The sequence below is a fragment of the Ictidomys tridecemlineatus genome, chromosome 11 (assembly GCF_052094955.1).
Source record: "Ictidomys tridecemlineatus isolate mIctTri1 chromosome 11, mIctTri1.hap1, whole genome shotgun sequence".
NCBI classification, from domain to species: domain Eukaryota; kingdom Metazoa; phylum Chordata; class Mammalia; order Rodentia; family Sciuridae; genus Ictidomys; species Ictidomys tridecemlineatus.
The window spans coordinates 53,239,606-53,258,704 of NC_135487.1; positions in this window are offsets into that span (position 1 = coordinate 53,239,606).

Consider the following 19,099-nt stretch of genomic DNA (forward strand, 5'->3'; position numbering starts at 1 on the left):
GGTCTCCTGGTGGCTTTTTGTTTTAAATCTAGCTGTTTACTCAATCTCCTTGTTTTTTGTGAGGAAAATAAGGAGATTGAGTACCTGTACCTTTGACTTGTGTCCACACTGTCTAGATGCTTAATCTTCATTCATTCAACAAACATTTATCAAGTATCCCCTTAGAATATTATCCTAGGAACAATTCTAAATGCTTGGGGACCCACCAGCAAACAAAATGGATGAATCACTCTGCTCACCTGGGCCTGCATTCTAGTAGGAACACATCTCTACTGTTTGGCCAGAGTGAGGGCTGGGGCTAACTGGCTGCAAAAGGAAATGGCAGGATCTGGAGGTTCAACGGCTCCTTAAAAAGATTTCCAACCAATCCTCCTATTTTCAGCCTTACCCTATATCCCGATCTTCAAAGGTGCTTTTGCCTTGGATTTCTGAGCCTGTCTGGATTCTGGTGCAATGAATTAGCTTGCTTTTATTGGTGTTCTCCTTACCCTTCAACGGACATTTGGATTCAGCTTTCTTTGTTTTGCTAAGCCAGTTCTTCTTGAATGAGCATCTATTTTTCCTCTGTTGTTCCCTCTAGTCTTGCATTTTTCTTGTTTTTAAAGGCTTACACTTTTTCTCTTTTTTCATTTAATATTGGCTTGATAGGCTTAGGAAGCAGTGGAGACACTCCTGTGATCAATCAGTTTTATTTAATCATGTACCAGCAACTTTCCACACAGGCACAAAGTGCTTGCTTAACAGGTAAAAATGGTGCCAGCCTGGATGGTGGCAGTATCAAGTTCTAATTTTCAGATAGTCACGTCTTTGTAAAGCTCTATTGCTTGAATTTAGAATGAGATCACAGAAAGATACATATGCAGCCATGTCTCCGGGCCTCATTATCATGGCTCATTTTCTTCCTTTTCTCCCTATCCCCTTCTCCCTCCTCCATCTCCCTCCCTCCCTTTCTCTCCTTAGAATATGTCTTATTTAACTTCTCCTTCTAATAACATTGTTTTCCTTTTTTTTTTTTACTTTCTATTATTGACTTTCACGTTTTTTCTTCATTGATATCTACAAAAAAGAAAGTATTTTGGATTAAATTCTGAGTCATTGCATATATGTATTTATAAAAGAAGCTTTTTAAGGAGTTGGAGGAAAATAACATTAAGCCTTATCTGTATTCAAGAAATAGTTCTAAGAATTTTTACTTATTACCTTATGAAATCTTTGCCACTGCCCTATGAAGTGGGTATTGTCTCCATCTCATGGATAAGATATCAGGTCCCACTACCTTATTTGTTTGTTTATTTGTTTTTGGTAACAGGGATTGAACCCAGGGGTGCTTAATCACTGAGCCACACTCCCAGCCCCCTTTTCACTAAGTCCTTAGGGCTTTACTAAGTTGCTGAGGTTGGTCTTGAACTTGTGATCTTCCTGCCTCAGACTTCCAAGTCTCTGGGAGTACAGGTGTCCACCACTGTGCCCAGCCCCACTATCTTATTTGACAAATGAAAGATAACAAGAGTAAAAACTTGCCTAAAGTCTTACAGAAAATTAGCAAATTTAGAAGACACAGTCTTCAACCCTCAGTGTGCATGGGGATGCCAAAATCCTCAGATGGTCAAATAAAATAGTGTAGTATTTCTATAATCTAAGCATATTCTCCAGTATATATTGATTGTCTCTAGATTATTTATAATGCCTAAAACAATGTAAATGCTTTGTAAATAGTTGCTATACTGTGTTGTTTCGGGAATAATGATAAGAAAAAAAGTCTCTGCATGTTCAGTATGGATGCAATTAAAAAAAAAAATTCTGTTTTGATCAGCAGGGGGCTGAACTCCCTGATGAGGAAGCTGCAGTTCTGGAGGCTGACTGCATTCATGAAACAAATCCGGTTTATTTATTAGAAGAGTCTCACGTATTTCTTGCTAGGAGTTAGAAGTAGAGTTTGATGCCTTAAACCTCCAAAGTCCAATACTGAAGGAGCCAATCAAGAGCCAATTAAAAGCCAATTAAAAGACAAGGAACTAGATTTATTTCATAGACTAATAGAGCTTATCTATTCTCCTGAGTGTGCAAACCTCACAGAGTTTTCTCCTCTCAGTGGAGGAGTGGAGATGGCTGAGTCTAGAATGTCCTAACCTGGACATGTTCAGGCTATTTGATGGAGGGTACTAACCGGCCAGGTAGTGGGGAAGGGCTGGCTGGCCTCACCCACACTGTTGCAGCCCAGCCTGCTGGACCAAGAGCAGGAGCTCCAAGAGACAGCCTGTGCCCAGGATGTGATTCCCTTGGGGGCTGGGGGTTAGGAAGGGGAGATGGCCCACTGCACACAGGCATGTGAATTAGAAGAGGATACAGGAAACAGACCAGCTGCCATTATAAAGTGGCCAATATGACCCACTGGGATGTTAGGTATGTACATGCAGGAAATAGGAGGTCCACCTGAACTGCTTGTGACTAGATGACTTTGTTCCTTGTTTTGTGTGTTTTTCAGTTTCCTGCAATGCACACATTCACTTTTTAAAAATAAAAGCTCTTAAAAAGAAGAAGAATCTAGCCCTAGTCACTGGAATTAGCACCTGCTGGCTCCTCCCTGGGGCATTGTCATGGGGTCTTAGAGAAATATGAGTAGAAATTTTCTCTCCTGGAAGCTGGATGGAAGTATCCTTTTTTCTATGAGCTGATATGGAAATATGGGAAGAAAATATTGTTTATCTTCTTTTTTAGTAGATTTTATTTAGATTTTACAATGCTAATATTTTATTTTGAAACAGATGAAGAAAAAAAGTTAATATTTTAAACATTTCTTGTAGCTGGTTCTGTATTCCAAATTCAAAACAATTTCTTTTACTACCACTCACAGTAATACACATATTGAATTTTAAAATACCAATCATGATGCACTGTGGTTATTTTTTTCTTCTGTTTTATCTTTTAAATTGATGCTGGTGTCAACCCGCTCCAAGGGTGTCCTGACTCACTAATGGGTCGATGACCTTCAACTTGAAAAAACATTGGTCTAGGAGTTTGTTGACACAATCTTGGATGAAAGGACTGTTCTTGGTTGCAAAACACTTCAGTGGCCCTCTGGTTACAGATAAGGCAAAAATTAGGGTCTAGATCAGACAGGAGTAGTTGAGACAAAAACATGCTGTTTAGTAAAATTGCAAAGGATAATACAATTTAAAAGATATTCTCCTTGGGTAAAGATTATTCTGAAGTAGTTTTACTTTTATTTCCCAGGATGTGGTGGACAAGGTTGGAGAAATGACAGAGTGCCCGAGATGCAGCATGAGGGAGAGAGGGACTGAGGGAAGAGGGAGAAGAGGGAAGACTTTAATCTGGGCAGAAGTGGCCCTGGAGCATGGGTCCAACAACAGTGGTAGCAACCATGCCTGGGGACTAGTCCATGGCTATGAAGTGCTTGTGTCTGACACTGTGCTTCATGAGATTTCCATGTGCCCTGTCAGAATGACCTCAGACACCCTCGAGTCTTCATTGAGGTTGTTTCATCATGACGATTCAGCATGAGAGAAGGGAAGGGAAGGGAAGAAAAAGTCAAGGCAAACCAATTGAGAGACTAAGCCATGGAGAGACTAGACCCACTGTTTGTAAGAAGCATCACAGAAAAATGTAGTATATTCTTTTTCTGGTTTCCCCCAAGAGTAACATTTTGCAAAACTACAGCATAGTATAAAAAACTGGCATTGAGACAGACAAGACAGAGCACATCTACATCATCACAAGAATTCCCAGTCTTGTGTCCTTTTATAGCCACATGCCCTGAAGTCCTGAGCCCCTGGCAGCTATTTATCTGTTCTCCATGTCTAGAATTTTGTCATTTCAAAAGTTGTTATATAAATGGCATCATAAATTATATAAACTTTTGGGAGTAGATTTTTGTTTTGAACTCAGAATAAATGCCTGGAGATCCATCCAAGTTTTTGCATGTACTAATAGTTCATTTTTTTGTTGTTGTTGTGTACTATTGTTTGTTTAACCATTTACCATTTGAAGGATGCATGGACTCTTCTCATTTTGGGATTATTGTCATTAAGTGCCTATAAACATTTGTGTACACATTTCTATATGAACATAAGTTTTCATTTCTCTGGGATAAATGCTCAAGAGTGCATTACTGGGTTTGGTAGTTGTGTGTTGGAGTTTTGAGAAACTATCCACTATTTTCCAGACTGATTGTTCCATATTAGATAACCACCAGCAATGTGTGAGTGAGATAGTTTCTTGGCATCATCAATAGCATTTGATGTTGTCACTATTTTTTATTTTAGTTGTTCTGACAAGAGTGTAGTCATATCTCATTCTATTCTAAATTTGTACTTCCCTAAAGGATAGTAAAATTGAACATCTTCTCGCAAGCTTATTTGCTATCTGTATATCCTCTTTGGTGAAGTGACAACCAGTATTTTTAATCAACTGCAAGCTAACAATATAAGGTAATATTAACAATAATATTAGTAATAATATTGGTCACAATTGTAAGCTAGCTTTCTTCCTTTTTTTTTTTAAAAAAAATCTTATATATAATACTCTATGCTGTGTGCTAGGGATGCAAAGGTACATTGAAGAGACATGGCTCTTTCCCTCAGGAAACTTAAAATCTTGAAATGGATGAAGAATTGGAAAACTTAAAACACATACATACACACAAATGTATTTAAAACAAATACAAAAAAAGAATATATTCTGAAATAATAAAAATATTGGACATTTAATATACATTTGAGATTAACGTATTATTTCCAGTTACCTGAAAAATGAGTAGATAATTTTCAAGCACAGTGGCGTCCAGAGCAACAGCCTGAGTGAGCAGCATATGAGAAGTCCTGAGGCAGGAAAAAACTTGGGGTGTTGTAGAAACCCAAAGAAGACTGGTATACAGTGAGAATGGAAGAGCAATGTGAGCTGTGTAGACGAGTTTAGCAATATAGTCGGGGCCCAGTTCTAAAACAGAAAAATTGTATCAATCCAAGCAAGAGATGGTAGTTTGAACCACCAAACAGGTGAAGAGAGAATCAGATGGCTTTGAGGTATATTTTAGAGGTAGAATTGATAGGACATGATGAGGGAACTGTATGGAGTTTGTGGAGGGAATGGAGATGTCAGGTATGGCTCCCAGATGTCTTAATTAAACAACGTGGTTGATAGAGCTGACGTGACTAGGCTGGTGAAAACAAGAGGACTTGATTTGTGTGGAGGGTGACAGGCAGTGGATAGCCGTATGTTATTTTTAGATGAATGAAAATTCTGAAGCATGGTCTTTGTCCACAAAGAGAAGGAGTCCCATTAATTGAAAAGTACAAAGAAGGACCCTACAATGGAAGCTGAAATAGTTGACTAAACAAGAACAACTCAGGTTCAGGGTACATCACCCTTCCCTTGTTTTAATTTTTTTTTTTTTTCCCCATAGTTACTTTTTTAAAAGTGTGACTGGGTATCCAGCAGATGGCAACATTTCTTTATAAAAGCCTAGATTTAGAAGCCATACCTTCTCAGCAACATCAATGTGGTTCTTGTGGGGCACACAGCCAGAGTTTAGTCAGAACTAAACTCTGGGAGCAGCCCATCTGCTGAGTTTTTCTAGTAATACGAGCAGGTGGAGGCAGCTTTATGAGCAAGGTCCTTCTTTGGCCCCTTACAAGGAGCCTAATTTGGGCTAGTCCATTTGTGCATGCATGATCTGAGACTGGGTGCTTCATATTATGAAACGTCCCTCAGTCCTTCAGTGTTAGCGCCAGAGATGCACTAGGAGCCTTGTTAACCTCTCTGAACCGTTTTCTTCATCTGTAGAATGTTGTGTATATCTTACTACCAAACTCATGGGGTCAGTGTAAGTGTGAAATTACACAATATGTGCTTATTAATGTTCCTAGCACAGTCCTGGGATAAAATAAACACTTAATACATAGTCGTATTATTATATTATTCCCACAATGGCCCTTATTCCTTTCTCCGGGCCCCAAGACTCTACTCTTCACCAGCCTCCGTTGTGGGAAGCTTTCCAGTCATCATTACCTAAGTAGAGCTTGTGAGTCATGCAAGATGGTGGCTGTCTTTCAGGTTCTCTTGAGCTTTGCTCTTGGCAGGTGCTTCTCCTGGATAATCCATTCTCCATTTCTGCATTTACACAAGATGGAGTCCTTCTGCAATTGACTTGTCTGATTGGACAGGCAAGCCATGAAGATGGAGGGAGAGAAAGCTCCTGCATGGAATGCAAATGCCAGAAGATCAGCCTCTTCCTAACACACTGCACTGAATTCAATTACTCTCTGTTCCGTTGCTTTCCCTAATCTACTGAAACACGCACCGTTGCTATCTGTTATAATCATATGTTCCTAGTCTCCCAGGTGGGAGAGGGCCAAGAGCTCATTTTGTTTGGAGCTTGACACAGAATATATGATTATATGCATATAGCTCAGATTTGTCTGGGGAAGAAGTCTAATTGATGCCAGTGCCTGTGATTCAGCCTCAGGGAATATTTTTACAGCAAGGTCAGCCAGCTTCCCCCGCTGTATATATTTGCTCCCTTTCCTACTTGCTCAGGCCACCAGATGCTTCATTTTCTTTAATAAAAGCCCAAAATATTTGTGTGCTTTAAAATATGCTTTCTGAAATGTTGCCAACTAATACTATTATTATCTAATAAAATTGCCTCTCGGCTTCTTCCTACATTGTTTGAGGGTTTTTCTGGGGCTCGGTAATAAGAGCTTTATGAGAAGTAGATAGTTAGGAAATGTATCTTTATCATGGAAGGAAGGAAAAATTTTGTTGGGTCTTTAATCCATTTTGCAGGTAGCAAAAATAAAATCATATTTTCAGTCCATGTGAAGGATTGCTAAAGGGCAAAGTGTGAAAAAATGTGTCCAGTTAGAGAGCAGGTTCTCACTCTTCCTCACATGTGTATCGTGCATCTTAGTGTATGGTGCAGCTCAGTGTTTGGTGCACAGTATTTCACTAGCTTCTCATGTGAATCTTGTGTTGTAGGAAGAGTGATTGCCTACATTCTCTTTGAGTAATATTTTTAAGGTTAGGTAACTTAGTTCACTTAGCATATATTTATTGCAAGCACATTATGTGCTGGCTACTGTTGGAAGCAGAGAAGGATGGTCCTGTCCTAATGTAGTTTACATTCTAGTGGGGGACAAACACATACAGAAAAAATATATAGTATGCCAAATAGTGATCAGAGGCACGGAGAATTGGAAAGGGGATTGCATGTGAATGTGTGTTTGGAGGAGCGTTGCAATTTTAAATGTGGAAGTTAGGGAGGGGCTAATTAAAATGATGACATTTTGGTTAAGACCTGAAAATGAGGAAGGAAAATGTATTTAGAGAAAAGAACATTTCAGCAAGAGGCAAGAGCAATTGCAAAACATTGGTAGAGGATCAGAATACAGTGAATGAATAAGAGAGTCAAGTGATAAGGTTTGGGAAGGTTAGAAACAAGACTGTGGGAAGTCTTAGGGGCCATCCCAACATTTTGAGGAGTGATCATGATATGATTTAGAATTTTCAAAGGGTTACTCAAGGAATTGTGTTGAAATTAGAACATGGGAAGGCAAAGGCAGAATTGGGGAGACCAACTATAAAGCTATTACAATAATCCAGTAGAGATGAGGTTGACTTGGACCAGGCTCATGGTGGTGGAGGTGTAAGAGATGGTCAGGCCTGGAGCCAATAGGATTTCCTGACAGATCAGCTGTAGGGTATGAGAGAGAAAGGAGCCAATAATGAATGCACAGTTCCTGGCAAGATGGAGCTACTGTTTCCTGGAATTGAGAAGACTATGGTAGGGTGGGCTTGGCCGAGGGAAGGCAAGGGATTAGATTTAGACAGGATAAATTTGAACCTTGAATTAGGCATCTCAATGGAGATATTGAGACTTCAGTTGGATATGTAAGTCTGAGGATTTATTCTGGCTGAATAAATATATTTGGCAGTCTTCAGTGTACAGATATTTTTTAAAACCTTGTGATTGGATAGATTCATCAAAGATGTAAGTATAGACAGGGCAGCACTTAAGAGTGGTTGAGAGGAAAAGTCTAGCAAAGGTGAAGGACCAGCCAGTGAGGAGGAGGAAAGCCATGAATATGTTATTTCCTCCAAGTTATTATGAAGACAGTATTTCATGGAGAAACTGTGACCAAGTGGGTCAAAAGCTGCTGACAGTTCATGTACAATGAAGACTGAAAATGGCCATTGGATTAGCCATTGGATTTAGCTTAGTACGTGTCCCAGTTATTCTCTCCCATAGCAGTCTGTTTTCTTCATCTGCCTCCTTCACTGGTCACTGTTTGAGAGCAGGGACCAGGACTGTTTGGGGGCATAGTGCCTGGAATTTATCTTTTTTTTTTTTTTTTTGTGCTACATGGCACTCATCTCCTCTTCCCTTCCTTCCTAACAGAATCTCAGATTTCTCATAAAATTACATCTCTTCTCTTAAGCATGGCAAATTCAGTGTTATGGAAGCCCAAAGGGGCAGATGCTGCAGCCCTGGACTCCTGCACCTGGGGGCAAGCTCCATCCAGCCCAAAGTCCAGAGAGGAGGTGGAGTACCAGCAAGGCTGTCCTGAGCCTCTCCCGGTGAGAGGTCTTGGTGCTCCTCAGGTTCATTGCTGAGTGCCCCCCTCCACCCCACCCGGCCTCACGCATCCTCTTTTTACTTCTCTGAGCCCTTAATACCTTTCTAGTAAATCCCCTTTTGCTCAAGTTAATCAGGGCCAGTTCTTGCTCTTTTCAACCTGAGGGGGAAAAAAAAAATCGAAATCTCAACACCAAAGCACTCAATAAATATTTGTCGAAAGATTGGAAAAGTATGGTTTTCATTTCACAAATGAAAAGTCTGAAGTTCAAAGAACCTGGGCCTCTTGTTTAAGGCCACGCGCCTCCCACATTCCATCAATTCCTGGATGCACAATTTTCATATACTCAGATCTTTGAAATCCATGCATGTTACAATTGGTGGCATCCTACAGTTAATTGGCAGTATTTTTCTCCTTTTAGAAGCATGTTTTAACAAATGCTGTGTTTTGTGTTAGCTTTACTCCAATGAAATATGGTAGTGAGTGTCAGAGTCAGGATTCAAACAGCTCAAAAGCCTATATGTCTTTTATCCCCCAGGGAGTTTACTATCTGTTTGGAGAAAAACAGTAAGTAAAAAAGTCCACAAACCCCCTTTCTGACTTAGGAGCGCTGCAGAAATGCTGAATGGAGACCATTCTTAGCATGAGGATCCAGCAGTAAAGGTGGGACAACCTGCCTGCTTCAAGGGCTTACATTTTATTGAGGGGAGATAAACCATAAACAAGATGAAAATATTTAGATGTGTATGTACACACACTTGTGAGAAACATGACAGAAGGAAAAAAAAAACATTAAAAATTTTAGAGAATCGAGTGTTGAAGTGGAGGTTGCTATCTCAAACAGAATGGCCTGGAAAGTCCTGTGGATCTTATGAATCTCTAGGTGGAAGTGCTCCAGGGAGAGGAAACAGTGAATGGAAAGTTCTAGAACAGGAACATGCATGGCAAGTCTAAGGTATTTATGTCCACAGCAGAGTGGTGGGGGCAAGGCAGTAGCAGATGCACCTGGGGACATCCGCAGGGCCTGGACGTGCAGGTCTGGTTAGCACTACAAGGATTTGGGATTTCATTCCAAATGGAGGACTAGCCTTTGGAGAGATCTGCATAAAGGTGAGGGAATGAGGAATAGATGGGGCCTGATCTTCCAGGAGCTGGAATGTTGCCTTAAATAGTTGGAATATAATTCTCTAATGTTCATAGAATTTTCATTTCTGAATCACATTGAGGAGGAAATCTACCCTAATGAATAAGTTTTTTTTTTTAAACATGTGAGCAGCACAGAGAGACCCCCACTTAGAACAGATGTAATGAAGTGATAGTTTGTTTCAACAGAAGCAGGCTATGGAAGGTCATGCTTCCTCCACTCTGCCTTTGGTTGTCAAGGAGATACCTCTGGAGACCTCTTCTTTTGTATCTAAATGTCACTGTGTAGCACTTAGATTTTTCATGTTCTCCTTTTATTATGTTATTGTAAAGTTCACCTTGTAATTTTGCTCAGGAGTTAACAATTTCATCAGGATGAGACTATTCACTGCAAACTGCATTTTCCAATATTCTGATTGTTTGTCTTTCTCCATCTTTCTGAGGCTGGTTTACAGGAGGGGGCTGAACCTGAAAAATGCATGTCTCTAGGAAGGTCCTGAAGGTCAGACAGGTTGCAAGAAGCAGGTTCATTCTGAGAAGAAGATGGCAAAGTGGTGAATTGATGAATCTAGTTATAGAAAAATATATGGTGCTGTGTTGTTTTCAGATAGTCCATTTTTTTTCAGCTGCTAATAAGACATTCTTACATTCATTTTACAGAAGGGGAAATTAAGATTCAGAGGCAAAGAGAAATAACCAGGTATTTGTTAGCCCTGGAGCTAATTTCTTCTAATTTTTATTTTATATTTTGGTACCGGGATTGGTACTGAGCTACATCCCCATTTCCTTTTTTTAAATTTTTTTTTTGTTGTTAATTTTGAGGTAGGGTCTCAGTAAGTGACTGAGGCTGGCCTTGAACTTGCCATTTTCCTGTCTCAGCCTCCCAAGTTGCTGGGATTACAGATGTGTGCCATGATTCCTGGCTCATGTAGCTTTTTAAAATTTTGTTTTATTTTTTATTTTTTTAGTTAAAATGGACAAAATATTTATTTTTATATGGTGCCAAGGATTGATCCCAATGCCTCACACATGCAAGGCAGGTGCTGTACCATTGAGCTACAGCCCCAGCCCCTCATGTAGTTTTTTTAGTGTATTTTCTACAATATTACACTTTTAAAAATAATTTATTTATTTATTTATTTTTATGTGGTGCTGAGGATCCAAACCAGGACCTCACTCCTGCTAGGCCAGCGCTCTTCCACTGAGCCACAACCCCAGCCCTACAATATTACACTTTTTCAAAGATGACAGTCAGAGGTTAATTAATTTGCTCACTTATTTGTTCAGCAAGCTTTTACACTGAATGCTTTCTGTGAGCTGCATGCCATTCAAGGCACTGGTAATATCAAGGTGAGTGAGAAAAATTTGTCAGCTGCTCCATCTTGTGCCCACCCAGATGTTACAGTTGGTTGTTAGCTGAATGTTGATGCAGAATCCTGTATCTATCAGAGTTGGCCCTTTAGATGAAAATCTGTTCATTATCCCTGGCTTAGGTGTACACGGTTCAGAGACCAAGTGTGCTGACTCCTAATGAGTTCTCCCTTTGAGAGGAAATTGAGATTTTTCAATAAGCTCCAGACTGAAAGGCCTGGGACAACTGATCTTCAGATTAAGATGGTTACGGATATTGTTGGCCAGGGAGCAGCAGCCTCTTCTCAAAGTGTTGTTTCGCAAACTATTTAACAATACTAGTATTTGTTCCAGCTTATTTAAGTTATGTGACTTAAATCACATGCTTCTATACCATCACGCACAATTAAGAGTGAACGATGTGTCCTACTATCATTTCTTATCAGCACAGGGGAAGAAACAGGTGATTTCTTTGGGCTCTATGCAGTGCTTGCTCACAGCATTCACACTAAGATCTTGCCATGGCCTGTCCTTAGGATATCCATCAGCTAGCAAGTCGCTCTTGAACATTTTTAACTGAGAACAGAATGGAGCTTTTGTATCACAATATCTTTCCAAAAGCTCTGTCAGTAACCAACATATTCAAAGAACAGTTATACTATTTGTGCTCTTGTCTATACATCTTAATTATTCGAGTCTTCTAGGGCTCACCCAAATCAGACAGAGGAAATTAATGAGATGTAGTGTGATGTTTAGACAGATCAAATAAAAATGTCAGACACAGACAGATCACACTGCATTATCTGATTTTTTGTCTTCAGCTTCTGCTTTTTAATATGCACAGTGTGGATATATGTGTTATCAAGAGAGGCCTATCTCTTCTGTGCTGTGCAGCTTTTTGAGTGGTCCATTTAGAAGTTTCATATGTGACAAATAGGCACCCATTATTTTGGGTTTGGGGCATAACAATTTTATCAGCTGGGTAAGGCTGCTTCATGGGGGAAATTGATTTTGAGGGAAGATGACTGCTGAACTCTTGGAACTTTGGAAGACAAGGAGTTATGATTACAAACTCTACCCTGAAGTCTGGTTAGATAGAGACACTGAAGAAAGGCAGAGAGTTCACCTTAGATTCAGGGAAGGGGAGGGTTATCAGGTTCCTAAAATAAAATCAACTCAATGAATAAGGGATATCTGGGCTGATGACCTAGGATCAAGACTCTAAGTTGTGAGATATGACTGGTTTCTATACAACCCATCATTCATACCATAAGCTTTTCTAAACCAGCTACTTGGTCAGAATGAAATGAATGAAGGAAAGGATTCCTGAGATTTAGGGTCTCATCTGAAAGACCTGTGACCTCAGGATCCAAGTGAGGAGGCAAGTGTCAGAAGGACCGGGCAGAACTGGTCCCATGACAATGACTGGTAGAAGACTTCGCAGCCTTAGATCCTTCCAGCAATTTTTCTTTCAGCCAGGTATAGAGAGTGGGTCTAATGTTTTTGCCATTGCATTGTGTAAGCAGCAGGAAGATCGTTGGATGAATGAGAGTTGAGGGTAACCCAAAAGACTGCTTCTTGTTAATAGGGAATGGGAGTGTTTGGGTATTCAAGTATTAATTCCAGCAACTTGGGAGGCAGGAGGATCACAGGTTAGAGGGCAGCTTGGGCAATTTAGGGAGACTCTGTCTTAGAAATAAAAAGGGTGATGGTATAGTTCAGTGGTAGAGTGCCCCTGGGTTCAATCCCTAGTACCAAAATAAAAAATAAAATAAAATAAGACAAAATAAAATGAAAGAGTATTTAAATAAGAAAGGTGGTACAGGCTAGGGATATAATTATATAATTCAGGGGTAGAACACTCACTGAGCATGCATGAGGCCCTGGATTAAATCCCCAGCACTGCAAAAACAAGAAAAGAGATGTTTGGAGTTGGAGAATATCATGCTAAGTGAAATAAGCCAGTCCCACAAAACAAAAGGTCGAATGTTTTCTCTAATATGCAGACACCAATTCACAATAAGGCGACTGCGGGGGTGTGGGGGTGTAGGGATCGGGGGGCACTAGGGAAGAATAGCATTACCTTAGATTAGGTAGAGCCAAGTGATGGGAGAGAAGGGGAGGAGATGTGGGGCTAGGAAAGATAGTAGGATGAAACAGACATTATTACTATATGTATATATGTGACTACATGATCAATATGATTCTGCAACTTGTATATTCAGGAAAAATGAGAAATTATATCCCATCTATGTATGATATATCAAAGTCATAAATGCATTCTACTGTCATGTATAACTAATTAAAACAAAAAAAATTTAAAAAAAGGTTGATTTGCCTATATTTGTGGAAAAAGAGCCCTGAATATCTGCATCACAGACCAGTCATCTCCTCGAGTTGAGTCCCTTAGTCACTGAGATATAGGCCACACCATCCTTATCATAAAGAAGTAACTGCCTATTGGGAGAACACCAGGAACTTTGCTGAGCGCCTGCTAGAAAAAGCCCAGGGGAGAAGTTTATAGTCCTGAGAAAATGCAGAGTGGTCAGCAGGGTGTTTAGAGGAAGAAAGGAAGAGAAGAGTACCCTTCAGGTGGTAGAAGATGTTACTTTATTTTGAATCTCCAAGGCATTACATGGAAAGTGCCTATTAAAGATTGTGATTAAATTTTGGAATTCCTGAATACACCAGAATCTTCTCTTATAGGAGGGACATGCAGGACCTGACACTGCAGAGTTCTGGCGTACAGGAGGACCCTGTTAACTTTTGGATATCTCCATGGACATGGTCTAAGGTTCTAACTTAGGCAGGGAGAAGGCTCTTCAGGGCTACGTGAAAGCCATGAAGTACTGGAGCACACCAAGATGGTTTGAGTAATGAAATTATAACTCTGGGGAGGAGGGACAATTTGAACTTTGTTCAAGGGGGTATACTCCCAGATTAATAGTTTTGGGGTGTTGTTTTAAATTCACATCATGCTAAATCCTTGCTCTAAGGGGTTGGGTCACAGCCATTCAATTAACTAATCAGATGTAATCAACTTACCCCTCACCACTATCCTATGAAGCACGTTCTATCATTGCCCTCCATGTTCACTTGTGCTCCCTGGGGTTCCCAGGCTAGACCTGACCTGCTCCCCACTCAGGGTTTTTGCCTCATTGCTTTTTTCAGGATGCCCACGTGTCTCACTCCCTCTCCTTCTTGAGGTCTTTCCTCCAAATCTTTCTTCTCAGCGAGCCTTCTCTGCCCCCCACCCCTATTTAAAGTCACACTCTATTCTCCTGCCCTGCCTGATTCCTCTTCATGACCCTTATTACCTTATTTATTGTTCTTTCTTTGTTTAACTGTCCAGGTTCAAAATGGATTTTGTTTCCTTTCACTACTGTTTCCAGGGATCATATTAAACACACTGAGCGCTTGCTCTTGTGCAGCCCACAGATGCCAGCAGAGGCACCGTGGCAAGCTGCTAGAGAGCCTCTGTTCTACTGGGCATCACCCATACCATTGCTGGGTTATGGAAAATCCAGAGAATCATGGGTCTGAGGTTGGGGCAGATGTGAAGTTGAGGTTGAGGGTAGAGAGTTTCTTAACAACAGAGCACATATGCTCCCTGACTTACTGTGGGGTTATGTCCCCAAACCCATTGTAAGGTGAAACTATCCTTAGTTGAAAATGCATTGAATACACCTAACCTACCAACATTGTAGCTCAGCCACACAGTACGCTGTAGTGTCGGTTGTTTCCCCTCATGATGGCATGGCTGACTGGGAGCTGTGACTCACTGCCATGGCCCAGCATCACAAGAGAGTGTCACATCGGACACTGCTGGCTTGGAAAAAGAAAAAAAATTTAAAATTGACCACCAAGTCCATTTTCTACTGAACGCATATCACTTTCACACCATTGCAAAGTCAAAATATGGCTAAATTGAAACATCATAAGTCGGGGACCATCTGTACTTGTCTTTTTTTGTATGAATATCCAGTGCCTAGAATTATGATCTCACATAATAAGTGTTGGTTGAATAAATGAACTCCCATTTTATAGATAAGGAAGCTAAGTCCCAGAGAATTAGGTGACATGTTCAAAGACACAGCTAGTAGATGACAGAGCCAGGCATGAGTCCAGTTCTTGCTCCAGTCTGGCCCTAGAACCTCTGCTCTGAACTGTGGGGCTCTGCTGTCACAGGATGTCCAGACAGAAGGATAGAAAGAGAGGAGGCTGCATTCCAGACCTGACATATCATCCTTACCATATTTTTTTTTAAGCCCTTCTAGCTTCCTTAAGTGTTGCCTAGGACAAGGTAGGGGGTTTATATAATAAAACAATCATTTTCTAAAAAGTTGGAAATAAAGTCGGCCAAATTTTTGATTTGCCTCTTTGTCTTATGACTGTGAGCAGCTACTAGGAGAATCCAGATACAGAATACAGCAATGGGAACATTAAAAATATGTTTCCTAAAGATAATAATAATAGCAATATGATATCACATATAGCAGAATAATGACCTTCCAAAGATGCCCTTGCCTTAGTGACTAGGACCTGTGAACAGGTTACCTTGTGTGGCAAAAGGGAGTAAGCAGGGGTGGTTAAATTGGGGATGTTGAGATAGGGAACTGTCCAGGATCCTCTGGGTGGGTTCAGTCTCATTGTAATTCTAAGGGTCCTTAGAGAGTTAGATGTGAAGCTGCTGGCTTCGGGGTTGGAGGAAGCCATGGAATGTATGTAGTCTAGATGCCGGAAAAGACCAGGAAATGGACTCTCCTCTCCAGGCTCCATCAAAGAAAGTGGCCCTGCCCAATCTTGGCTCCATCCCAGTGAGACCTGGGCCAGGCTTCTCACCTGCAGAACTGTGTTTAAGCTGCCAAGTTTGTGGTAATTTACTACAGCATCAATAAAAAACTAATGCACCACATCAAGGAAAATTCAAAGTGTTAAATTATCAAAATGTTAAAAAGACCCAACTCTTACTTTCAATTGAAACCATTCAAAATGATTGTATATAGAACACCACTGTAATTACTGAAACGTTTTTAATTGATGTACTTATTGGTTTTGAATAAATCTTTCTAGGCTTTTTGCAAACAGCATTATTTTCATAATTATCATGGAAGATAAATCAAAAAAAGGGAAATTTTGCTGCATCAATTTGTGAATCCATTTTTATTAAATCAAGCAGCTTATCATATATGTTAGACTTCATGTGAGAGGGAAAAGATCATTGCAAGATTTGGAGCTTCAGGGTTCCATCACAAAGCTACTCAGTCTCAACACTGTTGTTTCTTCCACCATAAAGATCCTTATGTCTCTTCCTTCCTTTCCCTGAACAACTTCAGACTCCATCACTTCACAGCTGGATAGATAAAATGGAAGTCCAGCTGGCCAAACTGGCTCCTGCCTGTCCAGATCCACCCCTCTATAAAATATCTTCTCCATCAGTCTCTTTGCTTTGCAAAAACACCTAAGCTCTTTTCATTGGCCACAGTAGAGATGCTTAGTCCTTGGCAGGACCTGAGTAGTGGGGAGGGGTTGTAGGTTGCAAGTGACTTGTATGTATACAGAAATGATGTTTGAGGTTTGTAGATTGTTATTTTATTAAAAATAAAATCAGGAGCTGGGGTTGTGGCTCCGTGGTAGAGCGCTTGCCTAGCATGGGTGAGGCACTAGGTTCCATCCTGAGCACCACATAAAATAAATAAATAAAAATAAAGGCATTGTGTCTACCTACAACTAAAAAAATAAAATAAAATAAAATAAAAATTAAAAAAACCCTGAGGGACAGGCTTTTTCCTGGATATTCATGTGTAGTAACCATTTATTAGGCACCTAATCCTATAATGGGAACAGGGAATACTGGGGATTCAAGGGAGTATGAGAAAGACCAGATCACATTTCAGTGTGGGGACACTACACATACATTGAAATAAGCAAGAAATATCTGGTAGTGTTAAAGTCATGTAAAAAAAAAATAGACAGGGTGAAGTACTAGAATGACCAGTGAAGAGACGTCTGCACTCCCATGTTCATGGAAGTGCTATTCACAACAAAAGAAATAGCCTAAGTGTCCATCAACAGGAATATGGATAAAGAAAGTGTGGCATATATACACATAATGGAATATCATTCAGCCATAAAAAGAATAAATTCTGTCATTTGTGGCAATATGGATGAACTTGGAAGTCATTATGTCAAGTGAAATAAGTTAGAAATGGAAAGACAAATTTGACGTGTTCTCACTCATGTGTGGAAGCCAAGTAAAATGATTTCATATAAATAGAAAATGGAAGAGTGGTTACCAGAATCTGGGAAGGGAAGGAAGGGTAGATAGAGAGAAGTTGGTGACTGAGTACAAAATATAGTTGGATAGGAAAAATAAGTTCTAGTGTTTGATAGCAAAACTGCGTGACTACAGTTAATGATAATTTATTACATATTCCAAAATGACTTGAAGAAAGAATTTTGAATGTGCCCAGCACAAAGAAATGATCCATGTTCGAGGTAATAGATATGCTGATTACCCTGATTGGATCATTGACTGTACTATATAAATATTATTATAAAAATGATTCTTTAAAAATTAGTGGAGGTGCAAGGAGTTTCCCAATGAAACAGATTACATTTGGTCTTCATCTCTTCCCTCTCCTTGCTTTTTATCTTGCTTTTTAATCTTACTTTTTAATTGATGATAGCGTCCAAGAGCCATATATCCCACTTTATATATCTTAAGGAACAATAATTAGATTTTTGTTAGCCAAAATATTTTTGTTCTGAATAACATTGTTATTTTGGGTCAAAACATGCCCTGGCCTATAGTATCCTGACATTGCCGGTTGGGAATGAGAGGAAGGGGATCCTGGGTGTTGACTGACTTGAACCTGGCAAGGACACAGGCTCTATAACTTTCTCAGAAGATCCCTGACCCCTCAGAGAGGCTCCTCTACCTCTCCTTAGTGACTTAGCCCATTCCCTTGTAGTGGGCCTGGGAATAGGTTACTTTCAGAAAGGGAGTTTTGCCCTCCGTGGATGGGCAGGTTTCCTAGGCTCTCTATTCTGCCTCCTTCTGGCCTTTTCTGTGCTTCAGGGAAACGAGCATCTTTACCCTTATGGGGGCCAGTTAGGAAGGTTTAGCATGGCAGCAGCTTCAAGGTTAGCTGAAGCTGCTGTGCTTCCACCTCCCCAACCCCAGCGGTCTCTGGGAGCCCAGGTCTGATGGAACTGTTGCAGGATGCCCCTAGTAGGTGACTCAGAGTGGATTGGGCCAAGGTGGGATTTTTCCCCTCCCCACAGTGCACTGAAATTGGAAGGGGTGAAGGGAGAGGGAGCCACCCTGCTGAATTCTGTCTGGCATTCCCCACTTGTGCAAAATAGGACCTCTGAGGGTGAGGCAGCCTCTGCTTGGGTTTAGTGGTAAGATAAACCTGGAGGAGAAAGCACAGTTGTCCCATTGAATTATTTGAGCCCAAAACTACTGAAATAACTTGTTTTTTTTTTTTTTGACTTTTTGTCAAATAAACTTGTTTTGTTTATTTGTAAAATGGAAAAAAAATAATTATCAGTTGAGATTTAAAATAATGACTGGTGTAACTTTGGACTGAGTGGTTGGAGAGAGGGAGGAGGTTCCATTTGAACTAGTATCTGTATAGGCCTGGACTGAGCGCTCCAGGAGGAGAGAAGTGCAGGAGTCTCAGGTGGGTGAGGTCCTGACATATTTAAGCAACAGAGCAAAGGAAGAAGCATGTGGTCGGAAGGTAGAGCACAGGGGTAACAAAAGCAAAGATGGAATCTCAGAGAATACTGAGTTTTAATCCTCCTTTTGAGGTGAGAGAAGGCTAAAAGCTTAGGACTGGTATTGTAGCTCAGTGATGGAACACTTGCCTAAATAAATAAGTAAAATAAAGGTCTATCAACAACTAAAAAAAAAAAAAAAAGAAGGCTCAAAGTTTAAATCAGGGAGCTGACATATAACCATGTTTGTATTGAAAAGCTCACTTTGGCTTCTGTGAGATGAAGGA